Raw genomic sequence first — 22676 nt, 5'->3', positions numbered from 1 at the left:
ATTGTGGTTTTGATTTGCATATCCCTGGTGACTAGTGATGTTGAGCATCTTTCCATGTACCTGTTGGATAAATATTTTTTGAATATTTGTTTAAAATCAGCTATTATCTCGATTTTATAAAATGGTAAAAATATATAACTGACAATGTTTTAAAGTATTGGAAACTATCTCAATGTTTTTTCTTTTTAAAAAAGATTTTATTTATTTGAGAGAGAGAGTGCAAGTGAGGAGGGGTGGTGGGTAGAGGAAGAGGGAGAAGTAGACTCCCCACTGGGCAGGGTACCCTACTTGGGGCTGGATCCTAGAACCCCGAGATCATGACCTGAGCCAGGGAAGACACTTAACTGACTGAGCCACCCCAGGGTCCCCTCATTTTTTATTTTCTTATGAGAAAACTAATACTTCTTTAAACATTTTAAAAGTAACTTGATTTTTTTGTGTGTGTGACCCAAACCAACCTGTTAGTAGAAAAAGCTATTTTTGGAGCCAAGCATATTGCAGTATGAAGGGTGGGTGAAAACTGTTTACTTTGTTATTTTTAATTCATAGGATTCATAGGCATTTCATATAGACCACCCTGGGTCAGTTCTATGTTTATAAATTTGTGTCTATCCATATTTTGGTCAGAGTGCTGGCAGGAAGCAAGTGACCTTTGAGGTATGTTTGATGAAGGGGCTGTTTTAAAGTTGCGGGTAGCTCGGACGCCTGGATGGCTCAGTTGGTTAAGTGACCTGCTCAGGTCATGGTCTCAGGTTGTGTGATCAAGCCCCAGGTTGCTCGCTCAGCAAGAAGTCTGCTTGTCCCTCTCCCTCCTCCTCCCCCTCCCCCTCTGTCCCTCTAGTACAAGTGCCTGCTCTCTCTTTCAGTCTTAAATAAATAAATAAATAAATAAATAAATAAATAAATAATTTTTTTTTTTTAAAGGTTGTGGGTAGCTTAAGCTAACCAATAGGGAATGCTAATAGCAATTATGGGAAATCATTACCATCTTTGGCCTGATGGAACAATGAAGGCATTTTTACTGGAACCATGGGAAAGTTGTGGCTGCAAGAAAGGGACACTCAACAAAACAGGTATGTAGCTACTGTCTCCCTGCTGGCACGGAGGGAGCTGGGGAATCACTACATTCTTTTTCAGATAGCATTCCAGCACCCTGCTGTTCTCCGCTGGCCACACCCAACCAGAAGCCAGGGGCAAGGTAATTGGTTGATCTGATCCTCAGGGGCTAGCCCCTGGGTCATAGAACAGGAGGGCAGTAGTGGATCTGGACAGTGTGGATCTGGAAGGTCAAATGGAAATGCTAGCATACCTATTATATCGTCAGATCTTTTAAATAATGACAGTGAACATGTTCATTTACATGTGTTGGTAGAAAATCTTACTGGCAAAATATCTCAAAACCTTAAAAAAATTCTAATTTTAAAATGTATTGTAAGCAAATTTTATAAATATGCACAATGACCAAGCTTATGAGAATGTTATTCAAAATAGTGCTTAAAATAGTATAGAATTGGAAATAGTTCTAAATGCCTTAAAGCAAGAAATTGATGAAGTAAGCTGTTTATTTAAATTTCTTTTTTTTTTTTAGTTTTAGTTTAAATTCTCATTAGCGAACATACCGTGTAATATTAGTTTCAGGTGTACAATATAATGATTTAACATTTCCATACAACACCCAGTACACATCACAAGTCGTAAGTTGCTGTTAATTGATACAGAGAAGTAATATTAAATCATGTAAAATGATACAGAAGCATATCTTATGATGTGAAACTCCATCTCATAATTTTTTTTTAAGATTTATTTCAGAGAAAGAGAGTGTGGGTGAGTGGAGGAGGAGCAGAAGGAGAGGGAGAAGGGAAGCAGACTCCCCACTGAACATGGATCCAGATATGGGGCTCAATCTCACAACCCTGAAATCATGATGAGCCAAAACCAAGAGTTAGAGGCTTAACTAACTGAGCCACCCAGGCACCCCCCATTTCATAACTTCTTATAAAATAGTCTTAGGGTATGACCTTATTTTTGTATGTAAAGAAACAAAAGATTAGAACGGAGGTCATCAAAAAACAGTAGCTTTTCTGGTATATTATAGATGATTTTTTAAAATACATGTATTGGTTTGTCTGTAATTTCAGTATGTTTTTCATGGTGAATATACATAGTGACTTGGTAATTCAAATAATATTTTCAGTTAGGTCAAATAAAAACTATGCTGAAAGGGGAGCCCTTGAAGGCCTTGCATAAGGAACAAGGCAATTTTGCTTCAGTTAGGAAGCATAAGGTCCATGAAAGTCCCTGTTGGGATTGTAGAAATCCCAAACTGAATCAGGAGTCAGGCCGACGGAGGGGCACCTGAGTGGTTCAGGCAGCTAAGCATCTGCCTTTGGCTCAGGTCGTGATCCTGGGGTCCTGGGCTGGAGCCCTGGGTCTCCGGCTCCCTGCTCAATGGGGAGCCTGCTTCCCTCTCTTCCCTCTGCTCCCACCCCCACTCATGCACACTCGTCTTTCAAATAAATAAATAGAAATCTTTAAAAAAGAAACAGGAGTCCAACAGATGGAGTTCAAAACATTCGTGTTACCACTGATGAAACTTTTAGACCAGGGCTTAGGTAGACAGAAGCAATAGGTCGCCAAGTTCTATTCTCAGACTAAGACAGCTAGCTCTTTCCGTTAGAGCTGGCTCCTTACCCTCCCGTCTGTGCGCCCCGGGGCCCTGTCCCTGGGTGGTGTAGAGAAGCAGAGCAGTGTGCTCCGGCGGGAAGGCCAGTCACAGAAATAGCTGTGTAGGCCCAGTTCTTTGTCTAAACTCAGTAGTCTGAAAAGTCAGTTCTTCTCTCAGGATGGAGAAAATAATGAAAGAACTGCATGGGAAAAAACCCACCAAATACTTCACTCTTACATTAAAAAAAAATCAATATATGGGTGCTCATAAGCTCCTGTTATCATTTCTTTGATACCGAGCTAATAGGAATTATATTCAAATTGATTCAACAGACATTATGTCACCTGCTATCAGCTAGGTCATTGACAGCTGCTAGGGATGTACATATGAATAAGACCTGGCCCCTGAAGAGCTCACACCCTAGAGGAAGTAATAGGATCACACCCCGCAAAACTAACCCGCAGCCCTCTCTGTATGTTCAACTGCCTCGCTCACCTGTTTATACTTTAGGCTCTCAAAGTCAGCATGTCCACAACAAAATTCATTATCCTTCCTTGTGAAATTGTACCTGTTCTTGGTTTCCCTTTTTTGGTGAGGGGAACGGTCAACCCAGTGGCTCATGCTGAAACCTGGAAGTCCTCTTCAGCAACTCTTCTCCTTTAATCCCACATCCAACAGAGGATCAAGTCTGGTCAAATCTATCCCTAATTATCACTTGATTTCATTACCCCTTTTCCATTTAAATGGTCTCTTTCATCTGGGTGATGCCAGATGCTGCCTAATGGATCTTCCTGCCCACAAATTCCTATCCTAAAATGCTGCCTCATGTTGGCACTAGAGTGACTTGTATTATATGCATAATTATGTTCTTTCCTTATATAAAAAGTATTGGATGACTCCAAGGTTAGACTACAGCCCTGTGGGCAAAGATTCCTCTTATCTTCTCTCTCTAGTTTTTGCACCTCATTTCTCAGCACATGCTTTTTGTTGTTTATTTTTATTTTGGTGTTCCCAGCATAACAAAATATATGTGGTCTCCTTGTGTGGCATTCTCTTACTTGTCTGGTCCTTGAACCTATTGTAATTTTTGTTTGGGATACTCTCTCCCACTCTGACAAACTCCAAATTGTTCTAAAAATGCTATTAAAGCAGCACTCCAGTGGTTGAGTTGAATTGCCATCTTCCAAAAGTTATATCTAAGACCTAACCCATAGGTATCTATGAATGTGACCTTATTTAGAGAAATTACACTTTTACAGATGTGATTAAGGCAAAGATCTCAAGGTGAGATCATCCCCAATTAGGATGGGCCACAAATCCAATGGCCAGTGTCCTTATAAGAGACGAAAAGAGAGAAGACACAGAGACATGCAGAAGGCCACATGGGTGAGGAGGCAGAGATCAGCATTGTGCTTCCACAAGCCCAGGAACAGCTGGCATCACCAAATCGGGAAGGGAAAGGAAAGATCATCCCCTGGAGGATGGCCATGCCAACAGCACATTGATTTTGGACTTGTAGCCTCCAGAACTTCGAGAAAACGGATTTCTGTTGTTTTAATCCATCCATTTTGTGGTCCTTCGTTATAGCAGCCCTAGGAAACTAATGAAACCCCTTCCATGGTAAGCCTGTCTTGGGGAAGCAGTATCAAGTTTACGGCTGTACATGCGGATTTTGGTCTCAGGCAGACCTGTATAGTGAACTCACCTTAGTAAAGAATAATTGTAATTTGGGGCTAGATTTCTGATTTCTCTGAGCCCCAGTTTTTTCATCTGTAAAAGGAGTCATAATATTGACCCTATGGGATTGAGGGGTAAATCATGGGAATCCCTGGATGATGTATAAGACAATAAAGACAACTGATGGTATTATTCTTCTTCTAAAACCCTTACCCCCTGTCAAAATTAAGTGCCTCCTTTTTCTGTGTTCCCTTAAGCAACTTTTACAAACTCCCATTATGGTGCTCATTACTTTGTAATCCCTTTATTTTTATATAAAATATGTTTACAAATATTTTCCCCCAGCTGCCTATCACACTCATTAAAGGCACAACCATATCTTATTCACTCTCATCTGCCCAGTATGTCAAACAGAGCCACGCATGTGGTAGGCAGGGACAGTTGAATCGAGGGACTGTGGTACCGTGGTGCTTTCCAGGACGGGGCCTGGCGCTACACTACAGAAGTGGATGTTATTCTGTGGTGCTCTGCAGGACTCAAAGATCTATAGGACTTATGGGAAAACTCTTGCAATTTATGCAGAGACAGCAATTGACCCATATAAACCCATTTATTATTGAACTGCTTTATTGGTTTTTTTTTTTAAGATTTTTATTTATTTACTCATGGGAGACACAGAGAGAGGGGCAGAGACATAGGCAGAAGGGGAAGCAGGCTTTCTGCAGGGAGACTGATACGGGGTCTGATCCCAGGACCCGGCATCACAACCTGAGCCAAAGGCAGATGCTCAACCACTGAGCCACCCAGGTGCCCCTGAACTATTTTATTTTCAATTTTAAAATCACAGAATCATAAACTAATGCAGGCCTATATCTTCATGACGTTGCGCAATAATTTCTTCCTCTAAGTCTATGCTGAGACTCCTCCCCTCCCCCCTTCCTGGGCCACGTTAATACTTTCATTTTCTGTTTTATACATTTCTACTGTTGCACTTTCAGAACAGAATAGTTCACATTTATTTACCTAATTGTCTAGGCTATACAGTGTTTGAGGACAAGCTCCACGTATTATGTCTTTATCTTTAGTGCCTAGCCAGGTGCTTAAGTGTGTAATAGGCAATAATGTGTATTTCTTGAATGAACAAATGAATGAATAGAATCCTATTGTTTACAGGTGATAAGAGGCAAGATCAGAGATATTTAAATTGCTCCCAGTTACCTATTTGAAAATATGAGATCAAAACACAGAACTATCAGGACCACGTTTTATACTTTTGCCCCACTACACTGAAAGGCAGATACTATTTGGGGAAATACTGAGTCCTATCCAGTATGGATTCTAATTCTCACATGGAGTTGTAGACTTTGCCTACAAGTTAATCATTCACCGCTTCCTATTTTCCAGCCCATTGAAACTTGGAACACAGAAGAATTGCGAAGCCTGGATGGCTTGTCATGGACGAGGCTGGTCTCTTCCCAGGAGGCTGCTTTCCCATTTGAATCATAATTCATATGCTGTGCTTTTTAAATTTAGGCTTCATGGAATGTCAAACGTTTTTTATCATGGGTTGCATAATGCAGCCCATTTATGGAATGGCCGTGGGTATAATAATCTTTTCCATAAGGCTAGTCCCACAGAGGGGAGGGTTCCATCATGACACGGTGATGAAAGCTAATTACGTGTCTCCATCCGTAATCCTTCTTCCGTCAGGCCAAAGAATGACTATCAGGAGATCGCCAGCTGGACCACGCTCCTCTCTCGCTCACACTCTGTCAAGGACTTTATTTACCACGGAGACGGAAAGTCTCTTTCCTCCTGCCTTAGGGCTTCTCCGTATAATTTTGACAGCCTTTACTTTATCAAAGAAATTGCGTCAATTTAAAAACTGTAGCCTCCCCCTCACTATGGGCGAATATCAAATTTTAGATACAGAAGGAACTATTTAATGCTGATTCAAAAGAGAATTTAAGGCCAAATTAGAAAAGATTTATCCTCTTGAAAGGCCATTAGTGTCATAATGATCCCTGTGGCATCCATCCCTTCAACAAGATTTCTTCAAGTTTGAGTTTTCTCCAGCCTCCCCTATTGTTGGATGCTCTAAGAGGGAATACATGGCCCGGGCGTGTCAGGGTACGTATATCCTCACCAAAGGGGGGCCACGTTGAAGATCCCAACCTGTATAGCTGTAGGGAAGGATTCCTGATCGATGAGGTAGTTGGTAGAGAGACGTAGAGGCCAGCATCTCCGAGGCTGATACATCTCATCAAGTGGCAGAGCCAGGGCCACTAAGGACTTCGTGGGTCTTTTCCAAACAGCAGCAGACACGTCCTTACAGATCAGGGCGTACCCTGACTTGGTGTGTGGTTTTTCTCCTGCTTTTCTAGGCATAAAGCAAGGGTGCCATGGCTTAGCTGCGCACTGGAAACTTGCACATTGTTAATATCTGGGAGCTCTTTAAGGAAATCTAACGATTGGGCCCCATCCTGGTCCAATTAAATCACAATGTCCCGGGATGAGAGCCAGGCATGGGTACTTTAAAAGAGTTTCCTAGAGCATTCTTTTGGGCTTTAAAGCCATATCCAATCTTCAGTTTTAACTTGTGGTCACTTAGGGGTCTGACATAGTCCTCAGAAATGTATTTGAAACGTCACAGCACGACCTTCCACTGTGCACAGGCTACCAGATTGGTTATAAACTGTGTTCTCTTGCCTCGGTTACCCTTCGTGCTCACCACCACAAACTCCCTCCCCAAGGCACAGTTTCCAAACAAGTACGAAATGCCAAATTTAACTGAAAGGTCAAATCAGAGTAAGACCAGGGTGAACAGATGCTACGCCCCGAAGAGTTCTCGCTTGAAATGCCTAAACAAACACGACCAGGGGCAGGTAAGTGGCACCGGGGAAATGTTCTAGGGACACAAAGTCTTTGCTCCATTCCATCTGCTCTTACTTCCATTTAGTCCGGCCGTCGGAGGTACCCTTGTGTGCCTCCCGCACTGCTCCCTGACCGTAATCGGTTGCATCTTCCCCAGAGTTGGACTCAAGGTGAAGTCATCAGGACTTATATATCCAGTTAAGAACCAGTTGAGATGGAAAGAAAGTGCCTTATGTGATCAAATCAAGCCTTTTCTCCCAGCGATCCACCTGAACACCTGGCTGACAGCACTCCGAGAGAGTTGGCTCCTGAGGCCAGGCCCCGGGTCTGGGGCCTCCACCATCTGCTGACCTGAGAGGAGAAGTGTTAGGGTTGCTCCTTCCTAAGTAGGATTCACTACTTGTGCTGACGGACTGCAGCTGTGGTGAAACCTCTATTTGTTCCAGTAGGTTCTTTCGTTCCCTACCGGACCGTCTTGTAAATTGGCAGTTATAAGTCATGACAAAGAGACCCTCTCGAGGTTGGCAGGTGTGATGAGTAAGTAACATGCCGACGTATCACCTGCAGTGCCACGACCTCTCAGCTGTCCCGCTGAGATAGGAGAAACCTCTCCACCTTTATCAGCTCTTGCCAGTAAGTATGAAATCTCAGTTTCTCTTCACCACGAGCCTTGGACCTTAGTTGGATTTAATCTTGTAGCAGCCTCTAGTTTTCCTGCTCTTTGAAAAGTCGAATCTATGTAAAAGGAAATGGAATAAGCTGGCATCGCTATCGGGCTCACTCCAAGTAAATTCACTGGCTGATGAAAAACACCATCCCCTAGAGTGGAAGGAGACACTGAGGAGCAATCCCTCGACGGATTAGCAGTTTAGGGCTAGATTGGATTATGGCCATCAGATTTAACAACTAGAGTTTAAGGGGCGCCTGGGTGGCTCAGTCGGTCAAGCACCTGCCTTTGGCTCCGGTCATGATCCCAGGGTCCTGGGGTTGAGCCCCTAGTCAGGCTCCCTGCTCAGTGGTGGTCTGCTTATCTCTCTCCCTCCCCCTCATTTTGTGCTCTCTCTCACCCGCTCTCTCAAATAAATAAATAAAACATTTTTAAAAAAGAAAAATCAGTTATAGAGTCATTATGTTTTATTTTGTTTATTTATTCATGAGAGACACAGAGAGAGAGGCAGAGACACAGAAGGAGAAGCAGGCTCCATGCAGGGAGCCCTACATGGGACTCGATCCCGGGACTCCAGGATCATGCCCTGGGCCAAAGGCAGGCGCCAAACCATTGAGCCACCCAGGGATCCCCATAGAGTCATTATGTTTTTAAAATTGGGTCCACTTCATCAGATTGTCCTCTATTTAGGTTTAGAAGACTCATATTTATTTGTATTTATTTTATTTTGTTCTATTTTGTATGTGGCATCAAAGGTAAATAGTATGATTTCACCCCATCTTTCACATAGTCCATTTCCTGCATGTCAAACACTAGTAACTGAGTTTCTATAAAAAAATAAACTTACATTGATGAGGCCTTTGTTTGGGAGTATCATAATTCAAACCTCCCCCGTTTTTTGGAGTGGCTACTGATCCTGATGGGTTTTTTGTTTGTTTTGAGTTACCATTATGGCCATATTTCTGAAACTAAATTCAATAATAAATTCTCTCTACTAATCTCCCAGAGAAGTTAATTTAGTTTTCATGCACTTAGATTATAATAGCTTTTAAAAGAAATATGGATTATAAGGTGACATTCAAAATTCTTGACCTATTATTAAAAAGAGCTATAATATATTACTACATTTATAATATTATCAGAAACTCTTAATCCACTGATTATTCACTTGCTAGACAGTGAATGAGTCACAATTCTTTAGAAACATTGTGATTTATCATCTTAATAGGAACTTGAATATTTTAGAAATGAGACAGGGTATAACCTCAGGACTCTTTTCTGCTATTGCCAGAATGGTTATCCACCTGGGAAGTTTATATAACTGTTAGCAGGATATGCTCAGTGAATGGTGTCTGTGCTGCACAGCCTGGAATTGCTTTTCTATTTTTCTTATAAATCCCTCTAGTCATTAGGCCACCATGGAATAATGGCCAATGACTCATTGCTTTTAAAATGGAAAGGACCCAAATTCATCTCAGCCTTCTGCCTTTCTCCTTATTTTGTAAATATATATAACTTGATATCTCTGGTTATTGTTTTGTATTTGTATATTTTTTAAAAAGACTCATTTATGAGAGAGAGAGAGAGAGGAAGAAGTGTGTGCAGGTAGGGAGAGGGGCAGAGAGAGAGGGAGAGAGAGAGAATCCCTAAGCAGACTCCTGCTGAGAGCGGAGCTGGAAGCGGGTCTCAATCCCAGGACCCCGAGATCACCACCTGTGCCAAAAGCCAGAGCTGGATGGTCAACCAACTGAACCACCCAGATGCTCCCCCCCCATTATTGAATTTTTTAAAATAAAAATATCCTCTCTTTGTAGTCTACTTGCAGCCCATTCCCAACTGTTGGAACCACGGTGGTGAGTGGAACTATGCGGAGCTGCTGGGTCAGGTATAGATTGGGCTTGTAACACAGAAGGAATCCTGAGGTTCCTAGGAAAAGCAATTCAAGCTGCTTGGAAACAGTGGTGCTTTCATAATTGTTGGCTAATGTCTTGTCCTTTCTCATCTCATTACAGTTTTCTCCTTTTTTTGGAGAGCCCCGTTTCCTTCCATTGTAATTATAATACTTCATCCTCCTGATCCTAGGAGTGCTAGCATAACCCAAGCTGGAATACAGAGTAATTGCTTTTCATTTTGTTGCGTGTGCTTTAGGGATTATGTCCAAAACATCTGTGCCAAAACCATGTCAAGGGAGTTTCCCCCTCTGTTTCCTTCTAGGAGTTTCATGGTTTCAGGTCTTTAAGTCTTCGATCCATTTCAATTTCATTTTTGTGAGTGGTATAAGCCAGGGTCTAGTTTCATTGTTTTACATGCGAAGATCCAAATTTCCCAGTCCCACTTACTGAAGAGACTCTTTTTTTCCCCCATTAAGTAGTCTTGACTCCCTTCTCAAATATTACTTGAGCGTGCAAGCACAGGTTTATTTCTGGGCTCCTGATTCCGTTCCATGGTGTATGTGTCTGTTTTTATGCCAGTACCATATTGTTTTGATAACTACAGCCTTAATATATAGCTTGATGTCAGAAAGTGTGATGCCTTCAGGTATGACCTTCTTTCTCAGGATTGCTTTGGCTGCTTAGGGTCTTTTGTGCTGTATTTTCCACTATCAGGGCAAATAGCCACTATCACCAAAACTAATACACTTACATGAAAAGCATCTTATTATGAATATTTTCTTAGCAATAAACATGTTTATTTTGTAATGATATTTTTATTTTTCGAATATCAATATTTTGATTAAAATTTTAAAAGACTAAGTCTGAACTGTCCAATGACCCTGAGATTAAGAGTCGTGTGCTCTACCAATGGAGCCAGCCAGGCAGGCATTCATGAAATGTGCTTTATATAAAAAAAAACGTTGAACAGTTTAGTCTTCACAATTCTTGTCTTATTTATTTATTTATTTATTTATTTATTTATTTATTTATTTATTCATTCATTCATTCTTGTCTTATTTAAAGTTTAAAAAAGCCAGACAAAATCTTCTGCTTTTTCCTCTCATAAATAGTTTCTTCATTTAGATCGAATGAATAATATATGAAAAAGAAATATTCATTCTCTAACTGCAGGAGCAATTATTACTCTTACAAGCTAGATTATCTTTAATGGCATCTGATTACCCAGGACTCCAATGTCTTTCCATGAGTTCACTTGGGGAGATACTCTTGCAAACCTCACTGGCCTCCTGAAGTTCACTGTGGTCAATATTATAAACCGTATTTACAGCATTCCCGTGTCACTTGGGGTTGATCACTTCGAGAGATTTCCTTTTGTGTCACACTGACTGGGGCTGAGGCTTTGGGGCGTCAGCAAAGGCCCAGTGATAGAGCAGGACTGAGGTCTCTGCAGTGTGACAGGGCTGGGTGTGTCAACAGGAGAAAGAAACAGGAGACTGTTTTGGGTGTGAATCAAAGCCCTTTGAGCCTGGGAAACCTGATGTAGAGGGGAAAAGACAGCAAGAGCACCGTGGTGGAGAGGATCAGAGCAAGGGGAGCGTCAGCTATCTGCTCTGATACGTGCAGTTGGAGGTCTAGAGGAGCACAGCCGGCTGCTGGGAAGACTTAGGAATGGCTCTCAGGGAGCTGATTGTGGGAATGTTGGGATAGGGCAACCAGAAGTCTAGACGTCGGGCAGACCAGACCCCAGGCAGGGAATATCATCACTGGAAGGAATGTGCTTAGTCCAGAATCCAGGTAATGCAGGACTTAAGTCACTGAGGACCTGTGTAAGGGCCGGGAAGCTCACATTGTACTGGAACGTGAGGAAGGGCCCAGTGGGCGGGACTCAGTCAATCCACAGTGCCATGGGCTTCCTTGCTCTGAAGAAGATGTTTACTGATTCCCAACTTCAGCTAAAATCAGACTAAAAATAGTATCACTGATAATATTAGTAGCTAAGACTTACTGAGGAATTTCTACATTCTAAGCACTGTTCTAGGTCCCTTCTATGTATTAACTCATTTAAATCTCAAAGCAACCCTATGAGGTAGGTTCTGTCTTTATCTACAGTTTATGGAAAATGAAATCAAGGCTCAGTAACTTGCCCACAGCCACACAGCCAGGAAGCGGTGGAGCCCAGGTTAGAAGCGGGCAGTCTAGTTTCAGAGCCTGTGGTCACTTTGCCTTTGGGCCATTACAGTACTACGCATCATATCGATGTCAAGCGCTGTCCCGGGTTGGGATTTCTGGGAAGCAGATTCTGAGACTGTCCTTGAGATCCACACCTGTGGGAAATGAAACAGGATTGGGGAGATGGAGAAGTTAATCCATGGGAGCTCTGGAGTCAAAATGACTTGAGAGCGTTGTTCCACGTTGGAATAGAATGACCTGGCTGCCCCAGGAATGGCATGATCTTGGGACAAGACAGTCCTCGGTAACTGAGGCATTTATAAAGGAGCATACAGCGAAGGCTGCCCATTGACACCATTCCTAGAAATTGGAGAATTTTCTTTTTTTTTTAAAGATTATTTATTTGAATGGGGGAGGGGTAGAAGGAGAGGGATAAGCAGACTCTGAGCTGAGTGTGGAGCCTGACATGGGGCTCGATCCCATGACCCTGAGATCACAACCTGAGATGAAACCAAGCGTCAGATGCCTAATTGACTGCACCCCCAGATGTCCCTGGAGAACTTTCTTAAGGGGGATTTTATCTGAGCAGTGCATCTCTATGTCCATTACAAGTGCACTCATATTTTCTGAAAGAATCTAGAAAGTATTAATTGGACTTTAGTCCACTATTCATGTTCCTTCATAGAATGACCTTAAATTCCAATTTGCTCAACACAATTCTGGTTCACACTTGTATTTCCAGAGTAATTATTCATAAAAGTGTTTGGGTTGGATATAAATTGTTTTGCTTCCTGATGTCCTTCTCTTTCTTCTTATTCCTCTACTAACCCTCTTTTTTTTTAGTTCAGTTTCTAGAAAACTTTTATTTTTATAGAGATAAGCACCCTGACTTTGTTTATAAAATCTTTCAAAGATAAAACAATTACCAGGTCTGCCATCATCTATCTTTTATAAGCATGCTAGCTGAAAGAAAAACTTGAAGTTTGAAAATCACAATTAAATATCTTTTCTTATATTAATACTCATGGGATGGTATTACCCAAGGATAAGTTTTCTTTAGTCTTGTAAAATATAAAGATGACTCTCGAATTCCTTAAGACTGGGTACATAAATAGAATAAGGTCTGTTGCAAAACTTTCACAGAAATTTTGTTTTAAAACCGGAATGAATGAAAAAATCTTCAGGTCTCCTTACGCTGTATTCAAATGAAGCAATATCAATACAAACGTGTGAATTTTGCTAGGACGGTCACACCCCATATCCTTTACCTTGGAAATAGCTTTGCCGATTTTTCTCAATTATTTGTGTGAGTTACAAGGCAGTGTCCCCTAAGACCTGAGAAATAAGACTGTACATATCCTTCTGCAATGGCCTCCCAACTAAATTTCTTTTCTCACAACCTATCAGGAAGGGTTGCCTGGCTTTTAGAGGACAGTCGTGATTGTGATTTTCCCTGGTGATGCTCTGCAGTGCTCAAGGTCTTCTGCCTCATGGCCCCTCCTACCTACTGGGAAGGGGAGTCGCCCTGCGCCCTCTCAGGGCTGAGCTAGATGCAGCACTGATTGTTTTGAGCTACATCAAGTCAGTCCTGTTGCTTGCACACCTTGGTCATGGATCACATGTGGATCACATCAAATCCCTGGAGTGGGGCCAAGGACACACCACAGGTCCTCTCTGCTCTCTTGTTTCGCTCAAGTTTGGTCCAGGCATCTAAACACAAAATATCAAAGGTAATATTTGTGCCCTGCACATGAGCTCACTAAACAGATGCCTGGAGGGTCACTGACCTATCAGTTTATCAGATAACATTTTATTAAGGTAACAAACATATTGTTATAGTTAACATTTTATTAACATTTCATGAATGTCGTTAAGATTACATTTTCAAAGAGCTAAATTGGTAAGTCCCTTAGTGGGCACATGTTAAAGATTCATAGATTTATTTGACTTACTGATGTTACAGAATGACAAAGTTGAAACTACACACATATACACATGTGCCTGCGAAAAATGAATTATGGAAAGAATGCTAACTAAGAGTGAAAACTGGAAAATGCTCTACAGGGCAATACAATGGTAACTTCTAGGTTATCTTTTCTAATAGTAATCATTTTCATCTCTCCTGCACAAAAATAATTTGCGACTTACCCATCTCTTTTTTAAGTCTGAGCCCTAATAACTAATAAATAGTAATTCAAATAAAGTCACATTTCTTCGGGAGTCAAACAACCTTCAGGGAATCAGATATCCCTTGGGTGGACTTGTTATATAATGTGCTGGCATGATTTTGAAAGAGCTTGCTGTAATATTCTTATTTTGAAAAAAATATTTTATTTATTTGACAGAGAGGAAGAGCAGAGAGAACTACTTATTTATTTGACACACACACAGAACTTGTACAAACAGGGGGAGCTGCAGCAGAAGGGAGAGAAGCAGACTCCCCACTGAGCAGGGAGCCTGATGTGGGGCTCCATCCTGGGAGCCCCAAATGAGCTCATGACCTGGGCCAAATGAGCCACCCAGGTGCCCGTTTGCTGTAATATTCTTGCCTTATTTTCAAGTTTTAGATCATTTTTGCTAATACAGATACACCATAGCAGGACTCTGATTCCCTATTTAGGCTGAACTGAAACCCCAATACATACAGAAGGATGCGCAGAAATAGAGTTCACATTTAGTGAATATCAGGGGCCCCAGTAGCTCAATATCGGGACAACTTGATTAACATTAAATTTTTTACAAGATCATCTGTTTCTGAAAAACATCCCCAATTCTACATGTGGCTAGCCACATGACACATACCAACATATCAGTCTGTTAGTGTCTCAAAGCACTTTCTGAATTTTAATTAAAAATTATTTTGTAAATCCATATGCTTTGTGCATATAAACATTAAAAATAAAGTAATTATATGTAATGTAATTGAAATTGTAAAGATTGTTCCACTTCCGATGCACGAGGGAATATAAGAGTTTGCTAATCTCATATGGCAGCAGCCTTTGCCAACTGGCTTTTCTCCAGAACTATTACTCGTTAATGTTCCTAAATGTGCTACTATCATCACTGTTCAATAACAGAACGTTGTACAGTAATCTGAAGTATCTAGAGAGAATTGAGAAAAACATACTGCTCTCATTTTTGAACCATTTCCTTTTTCTTTCTATAGGAGGAAACCAAGAACTGGATTAAATAATAATAATTATTTATTTACTTAAATATGTCTATTTATAGGCTGTAAAAGATATTGGCAATCAAGGGCACTTAGTTGCGCATGAAGAAAATTTGGAACTGGTTTTTCCAGTGAAAAGACACATTTTACTAATTCTAAACTGCTACCTACATTAACCCACATTTTTGAATATATATTTATCTTTTCAAAGAGTTTTGTCTCATTACTTGTATTTTTATATGGCTCGTATATGAAATAAGCCTTCAGATGGGGCTCACTCCTGTGCAGTATCTTTCTTTACTCTGCAGTGAAACTCACTTACTAAGAAAAATAATCGTTCGTGAAGACTTCAGTTTTTCTAGGAAGGCACAAAGAAAATGTGAGATATTCATTATAATGGGAACACAAACATTTTTCTTTGACTTATTCTGCTGCAGAGAATTTACTATTATCTACTATGAAGTTCACATTTGTGTGTTTTTAAAGAATTTCAAATAATTGGTGATGTTGACCTTCTAATTCTGTTAGAGAATAAACTGTTAACCCAGTTTCTCTCTCTCTTTCTTTTTCTTTCTTTCTTTCTTTCTTTCTTTCTTTCTTTCTTTCTTTCTTTCTTTCTTTCTTTCTTTCTTCTTTCTTTCTTTCTTTCTTTCTTTCTTTCTTTCTTTCTTTCTTTCTCTTTCTTTCTTTCTTTCTTTCTTTCTTTCTTTCTTTCTTTCTTTCTCTTTCTTCTTTCTTTCTTTCTTTTTCTTTCTTTCTTTCTTTCTCTCTCTCTCTCTCTCTCTCTTTCTTTCTTCTTTCTTTCTTTCTTTCTTTCTTTCTTTCTTTCTTTCTTTCTTTCTTTCTTTCTTTCTTTTCTCCTTCTTCTTCTTGCAAGTCACATTAACCTCTCTGCCTCCTAAATATTTTTTTATTAAAATTCTATGTCTACCACACTGTAGAAGTATCCTATGGAAAATCACAGAAAATTAAGCTTCCTTGTCTATTGTTGATTTGATATTCAATGGAGTTATATTAAAATTTGTCTTCAGTGACTGCTTTTTCAGAGGTCATAGATCTCAGCTTTTGGATGCCCATCATTGAATGTTCTTTTTCCCATGTTACTTGGTAAAATGATATATTTCAGATCAGGGAGATAAGTTAAGAAGCCAACTTGATCAGATTACAAAAGGTCATTCAAGTACCTTTTTTTTTTTCAAAGTGGTTTGTTTATAGTCGGACTAAGTGTCAAGAAATTCTGTTATGCAGTTGTGCACAGCAGGGATAAGATAAAATGTACACAGGACTAATAGCAGTGTGGGAAATGAAGTAAAATCCAGGAGTGATAGCATCATTCTTAAGTGGGATAAAAGTTACTATTTTTTGATTGAATGACTCTATAATATAGCATCAATTTTACACATATTAAAGAAGTATGGACATGCTTCTTAAAAGTATAAAAAGTGTAAAATTATTATGGACTTAATAGTTCTTCCAGTTGCCATAGGACACAGAAATATTTTGAATATCTGTTTGGTCCTTCTTATCTGCAGTACTTGCACTATATTCATCCAGAATAAGGAAAGAAATTCCTTAAATATATGGGTTCACTTTTGAGTCACAGTGCAAAGATTCACTATGCTTTAAGTACTCAGCAGATATTTCTTAAAGGCACAAAATTGAAGACAATTCCTATATTTGTTACTGAATTGTAAATGAAGTCTTAAAGCTGCATAGCTGAGATATGCTTAACTACATCATTTAAGGAGGGATCATTACTTAACATTCTTACTACAAGTCCATATGAAACAAACAAAAACTTTTTATCTTTTAGCATCCATATGATAGGGAGAAAAATTACTTCTTCATTGAAGTCAAATGCTTTAAAATTCTATTTATTTGTCTAGTTTTTTTTTTTTTTTGAAGATTTTATTTATTTGAGAAAGAGAGCATGTGAGTGGGGGAGGGAGCAGAAGGGGAGGGAGAAGTAGGGGAAAAGAATCTCAAGCCGACTCTGCACTGAGTGTAGAGCCCTATGCAGGACTCCATCGCAGGACCCTGGGGTCGTGACTTTAGTAGAAACCAGGAGTTGGATACTTAACCACCTGAGCCCCCCCAGGTGCCCCTAGTTATTAACAGAGAACTAGTAAAATAAATTATGGTGTATCATTGCAATGGAATGTTCTATAGTTCATTAAAAATAAGAGTAGATCCATATTTCCAGGAGAAAAGTCATGTGTTATATAGCACTAATTGCTTAAACAAAGTTTTAAAAGACTCCCTTCTGTATGTCTTTTATCTTTGTGTATGCTAACAGTTTCCTAGAAGGAAATCTAGAAATCTCCAGTGAAAAGTTTGGCTGTGGATTTGAGTGGGAAAACTTTTATTTTTGTACTCTTATGTAATGTTTGGTTTTTAAAATTCATGTTGATGTTTTACTTGTAAAATTTAAAAAAAAATGAATTTGATTATTTTAAAGATTGGCTGGTTTTCCTCAGACCCTACTTTCTCAATGTTGTATTCTGGAAGGGGGAGGTTTAAAATAGCAGAAACTCTGCTTAAACTAGCTTATGCAAAACATGGAAGATATTTTTTTTTTCATTTATCATCTTTTCTTTCTGCTGTTCTTTATGGGTTGGCTCCATTCCAACTTTACAGTGTTGTGAAGGAGACAGCTCCTGCCAGCATTGAGGCTCACATCCTCATGGCTTTATTTACCATTAGACACAAAAAGGGCTCTCCACCCCCAACACCCTCAGCCACACAAAGGAACTCTGATTATTCCAACTTGTGTCATTTGCCAAAACCCTGAACCAATCCAAACATAAGGAATGGTGTTTGCAGACATATGTGATGTGATTGCTCCAAGACCCAAAGCCAATTATTGTGGTAAAGAAAATGCAACCAGAATTTAAAGAGGGCAGCCTCTTTCCCAGATAAGGGAGAGGTTCTAGGCAGGCAGAAACCACAACACATAAGCACTACATTTGGGAAATATATTTAGATATTATTATGATTAATAAAGTGGAAATTATTTAAATGTGTTAATAAGTCAACAATGGCTTTTGCCATCATAGATTTTCTCAAACATTAGACACTAAAAATATAAGTTCCTTTTCATAGGAAGGGGATACAATTTTATTGACATTTTACATTTTCTCATGTTCAGAGAGTTGAGACCACTTGGTTGAGGTCTGGAGTAGATTGTTGCTAGTATCCAGGGAGAGTGAGAACAGATGGGGAGAGATTTGGATAGTAGAAAGTAGAGAAGTTGGAAACAGCCAGTTATGGGGGCAGAAAAGAGGAGAGTAAAAATTATGTTATTCTAATGTTCTGGTAGTTATTTTTAAAACTTCATCATGAAATAAGAGTATCTAGATATATAACAGCCATGAATCAAGCCTAGTAAGGAATATTTTGTCTTCCACTTTTCCTTTTACTCAATACAATTATGTAGAAGCAATATCTTTTATTATTGTTTATTTAAGACAAGAGTATTACTGTGCAAAAGGGTATGGGAATGCCAAACCTAGGGAGAAGTGAGCAAATTAGGGAGACAGGTGCAGGACTTTTGGATTTGGGTTTGGTTTTTATAAGAAGCATTTTCAATAGCAAGTGCTTGATGGTACTATCAAAATGTTTTTGGCAGAGCGGTACTGAGAAAATCCCACTGGGCTCCAAGGGCGAGAAAGAGTGATTTAATAGTGACACTGTGTCTTGGTGCTGCTGTTTTGGTCAGATAGTGAGTATACCTGCAGCTATGGGTAAACTGAGGTGCTAAGGGAGGTTGAAAGGATCAGCTATTACATTTGAAAAATGTTTTTTACTGTAAGAAACATCACTTCCATCATGAACAACACATATTTCTAAACACCTACTATTTGATGTAGGTTTTTAAGTTTCTGGGATGAATTTGAACTGCCCCTTGCAGCAAGGAAATTCATTAAGGGAGAATCTGCCATCAGCCTCTGCTTCCTAATAGAACTTAATGAATACATGGACCATATAAATCACCGGTAATTCAATGCTTACTTAATGTTTATGGCCCAAAGAGGAATCGGTTGGTTCTACTGAAATGCATTACAGTAGAACCTGTAGAAAATACAGGGTATTTTCTGGGATTGTCCAATCTGGGCTTTAGAGTTTTCCCTGAAAATGGCAGGTTCAGTGTTTTGGGGTTCTTTTGGCTTTTTTTATTTTTATTTTTTATTTTTATTTTTTTTAGTTTTAGTTTTTTTTTTCCCCCCACAAATGTTTGAAGGAATTTTGCATCTTGGGATTTTAAAAAAAGCCAACAGAGGAAATGTTAGTCTCCCATTACTAAATGTCCTCCTGGCTATGGTAGCTTGGACAAAAAGTAAATGCCTCAGGGATGGAGTCCTAATGCCCAGTCCTAGAAGCAACATAGAGGGGTTGGTGGCCACCATGGTGGTTTTGCCCAATGCCTCATGGAAGCAGCCACCTGCAGGCCGTGTAAGGTGTGGCAGGGCCACCTGAGCTTCCTGGGGACCCTCTGTTTTGCCAGCCACACAGGGCCAGGGCAGGACAAAGAGCAAGAGCGTGTGCTTGCCAAGCCCTGGAGTCAGAGATGAACATAGCTTTCCTGGGCTAGTGGCCCCATTGGGGTAAGAAATGAAGAGTGAGCAAGGGAGGAAAACACAAAGAAGTGCCAATGGTGGCAAAGTGCAACCAGCTATAGCTACAGGCACTGCGTGGGTTTGGGCCAGAGATCTAGCCCCCAGCCCCTTTTAGAAGGAAAAAGACAACCAACAGCCATCTGAATTTGTGAATGGCTGTCTAATAATCCCAGGACAAAATCAGGACCTACTCAAGCCTAAATTTTCCTAATATGGCTGCAGAGATGTTTGGTGGAAAGTTTTGCTGAGTATGTTATGGAATGGGCTGGGAAAGACCCATAGGGCTTCCTACAGAAGTTGAGTCAGCCCCTCCCTCTCTGTGCCTAGCAAGTGTGAACTGTTATGGACACTGGCCCGGAAGACAGAGGCCAGAGAACAACAGCAAAGGAAGAAACACAAACATGGAGTAAATACTGCAAAAGCTAAACAATCAAAACAGAGTTGAAGGACAGACAAGCTCTGCAACCAGAACAAAATCATTTGGCAAATTATGAAGCTCTGGAAGGACCCACTAATATTTCATCTTTGGATTTTATGAAAGTATTATTTAGTAAATGAAGTCCAACAATACAGAAATATCACATTAGTTCTAACTTCAGTATTGCAGTGACTTTTAGGTGTAGGAGTAGAGGTTGGATTGGGTCTGTGGACAGTCATCGTACATTAGCATTTTTTTACGTTACAGATTCTTTATGACTGCTTTAGGCATTTGCCATTTTGCAGTTTATATACCAAAATGAGAATAATGTATGGAGAAAAATATAGATTATTCAAAAAACAGTTCACAACAGGATCCTGTTCGGGATGAAGAAAATTATGAAAAAGTCATACCTGTCCCCTCTGAGGTGAAAAATGTGCTTTGTCTTAAATGAGATACAGTAAATTCATCGTATCTTTTATCATTATTGGTAATTTGTTGGAATAGAATCATTTTTGCTTTCTCAAAGCCAAACAATATTATGGGTAAGTACTTCTGTTTTTCTGATTTTAGCCTTGAAATATTAGTAATAATTGACTCTTTTATTTCATTTAATTAATTTTTTTTGAGAGAGAGAGAGAGAGTGTGAGCAGGGCAGAAGGAGAAGACTAACACTGTAATTTAAAGCTTGCAGTAAAAATGCCACATATTGTGGTCCCTTGGAAGCAATTTATTCTTACTTGTGCTAAGTAGAAATGTGACATGTTTAAGATGTCTTGTCAGCTAATTTGCTGACTATATAGATATCACTTTTGTTTTTTATTCCGTTCTTTGTTTCATCTCACATGGTAGTGTTGTACTGTGCCCTTTGATCAAGTAGGTTCAAAGCAAAAATTTAAATTTCAAATTCATTTTAAGGAATTCTTAAAGAGTAACAGCTGGGTTATGCTGAATAGGTGGTAAAGTATTAGAGTTTGAAAAAATTTTGTTGGGAATAGTAGTAATTTGGTGGAAAAAGGTGGATTATATTAAAATGAGAATGTGTTAGAGGAGCTTAAAGACTTTCTTCAGTTAATTGGTATAAATTGAAACTTTTCACTATTAAGCATGGCTTTTTTAAATGGATAACCCCACCTATGCAAACTAAGTCAGTCAGCCACCTATGCAAATATCATATGATTTCACTCATATGTGGAATTTAAGAAAAAAATAGATGAGCATAGGGGACGGGTAGGAAAAGTAAAATAAGGCAGAAACAGAGAGGGAGACAAACCATAAGAGACTCTTAACTATAGAAAACAAAACAAATTAAAGGTCGCTGGAGGGGAGGTGGGTGGGGGGATGAGGTAACTGGGTGATGGGCATTAAGGAGGGCACTTGATCTCATGAGCACTGGGTGTTATATGCAACTGATGAATCACTAAATTCTACCTCTGAGATTAATAATACAGTATAGGTTAACTAAATTGAATTTAAGTAAAGAATTTTTTAAAATAAAAAAATAAGATGACCCCACAATTTTATTCACTATTAGGATTTAATACCTTATTACTACTGTTTTTCCTACTTCCAATTAAAGAATTTTGTTACAAAAAGTGCCCAACAGCTCTAATTTAAAAATGAAACCAGCTACAAAATGAATTTTGATACTTTTTTTTTTTTTTTGTAAATAAACGACTCAATTGATAACCTGATTTAGGATTTACTATTTAAATGTTCCAGGCTCGGGGAATCCCTGGGTGATGCAGCAGTTTAGCGCCTGCCTTCTGCCCAGGACATGATCCTGGGGTCCCGGGATTGAGTCCCATGTCGGGCTCCCTGCGTGGAGCCTGCTTCTCCCTCTGCCTGTGTCTCTGCCCCTCTCCCTCTGTGTGTGTGTGTGTGTCTCATGAATAAATAAATAAAATCTTAAAAAAAAAATGTTCCAGGCTCTCTTGCATAGGAATTATTCCAGGGTATTTCTCCAATTCATTTGTTTAACAAATTCATATTAAGAGCCTACTATCTTTGCTAAGTGTTAAGGATACAGAGGATGTAATTCACTGTTTTTATTAGTCTTATAATTTTATGAGGGAGCATAGACATTAATCAAGCATGGTTAATTTTCATTATTTGTGGATTTCATATTTGCAAATTCATTTATTTGCTAAAATTAGCTTTTGTGGTCGTTTGCAGACATGTTCAGAGTGGCAAAAATTTGCAGTGCCTGTGCATGCTTCCAGCTGAGGTGGAGCAAGGCAATGCTTTACCTTCTTGTTTTCGTGTCCATACTGTAAACAAATGTACTTTTCACGGTCTTGGTGTTTAGTGTCACATTTTCCACTTATGCTTTTTGTTGGTGATTTACCGATTTTAAATGGCTCCCAAGCATAGAGCTGAGGTGCTGTCTGGTGTTCATGAGCTCAAGAAGGCTATGATGTGCCTTCTGGAGAAAATATGTGTATTACATAGGCTTCCTTCAGGCGTGAGCTTTAGTGCTGTTGGCTGTGATTTCAGTGTTAATGAATCAACAATATATATTAAATA

At 39.6% G+C, this 22676-nt stretch overlaps 1 long non-coding RNA gene across 3 annotated transcripts in view; it reads left to right on the top strand.

Annotated features, from left to right (window-relative positions):
• Nucleotides 1-4886, top strand: part of LOC140602269 (uncharacterized) — a 32034-nt gene extending 27148 nt beyond the window's left edge. For all 3 annotated transcript variants that reach the window (XR_012005239.1, XR_012005240.1, XR_012005238.1), the window contains 2 exons: nucleotides 925-1073; nucleotides 3925-4886. This is a non-coding gene — a long non-coding RNA (uncharacterized lncRNA). The remainder of the gene's footprint in view (nucleotides 1-924; nucleotides 1074-3924) is intronic.
• Nucleotides 4887-22676: the final 17790 nt, after the last annotated feature.

The sequence above is a fragment of the Canis lupus genome, chromosome 13 (genome assembly GCF_048164855.1).
Source record: "Canis lupus baileyi chromosome 13, mCanLup2.hap1, whole genome shotgun sequence".
Lineage (NCBI taxonomy): Eukaryota > Metazoa > Chordata > Mammalia > Carnivora > Canidae > Canis > Canis lupus.
The sequence above is the reverse complement of the archived record's forward strand: the minus strand, read 5'-3'. Positions and strand labels throughout refer to the sequence as shown.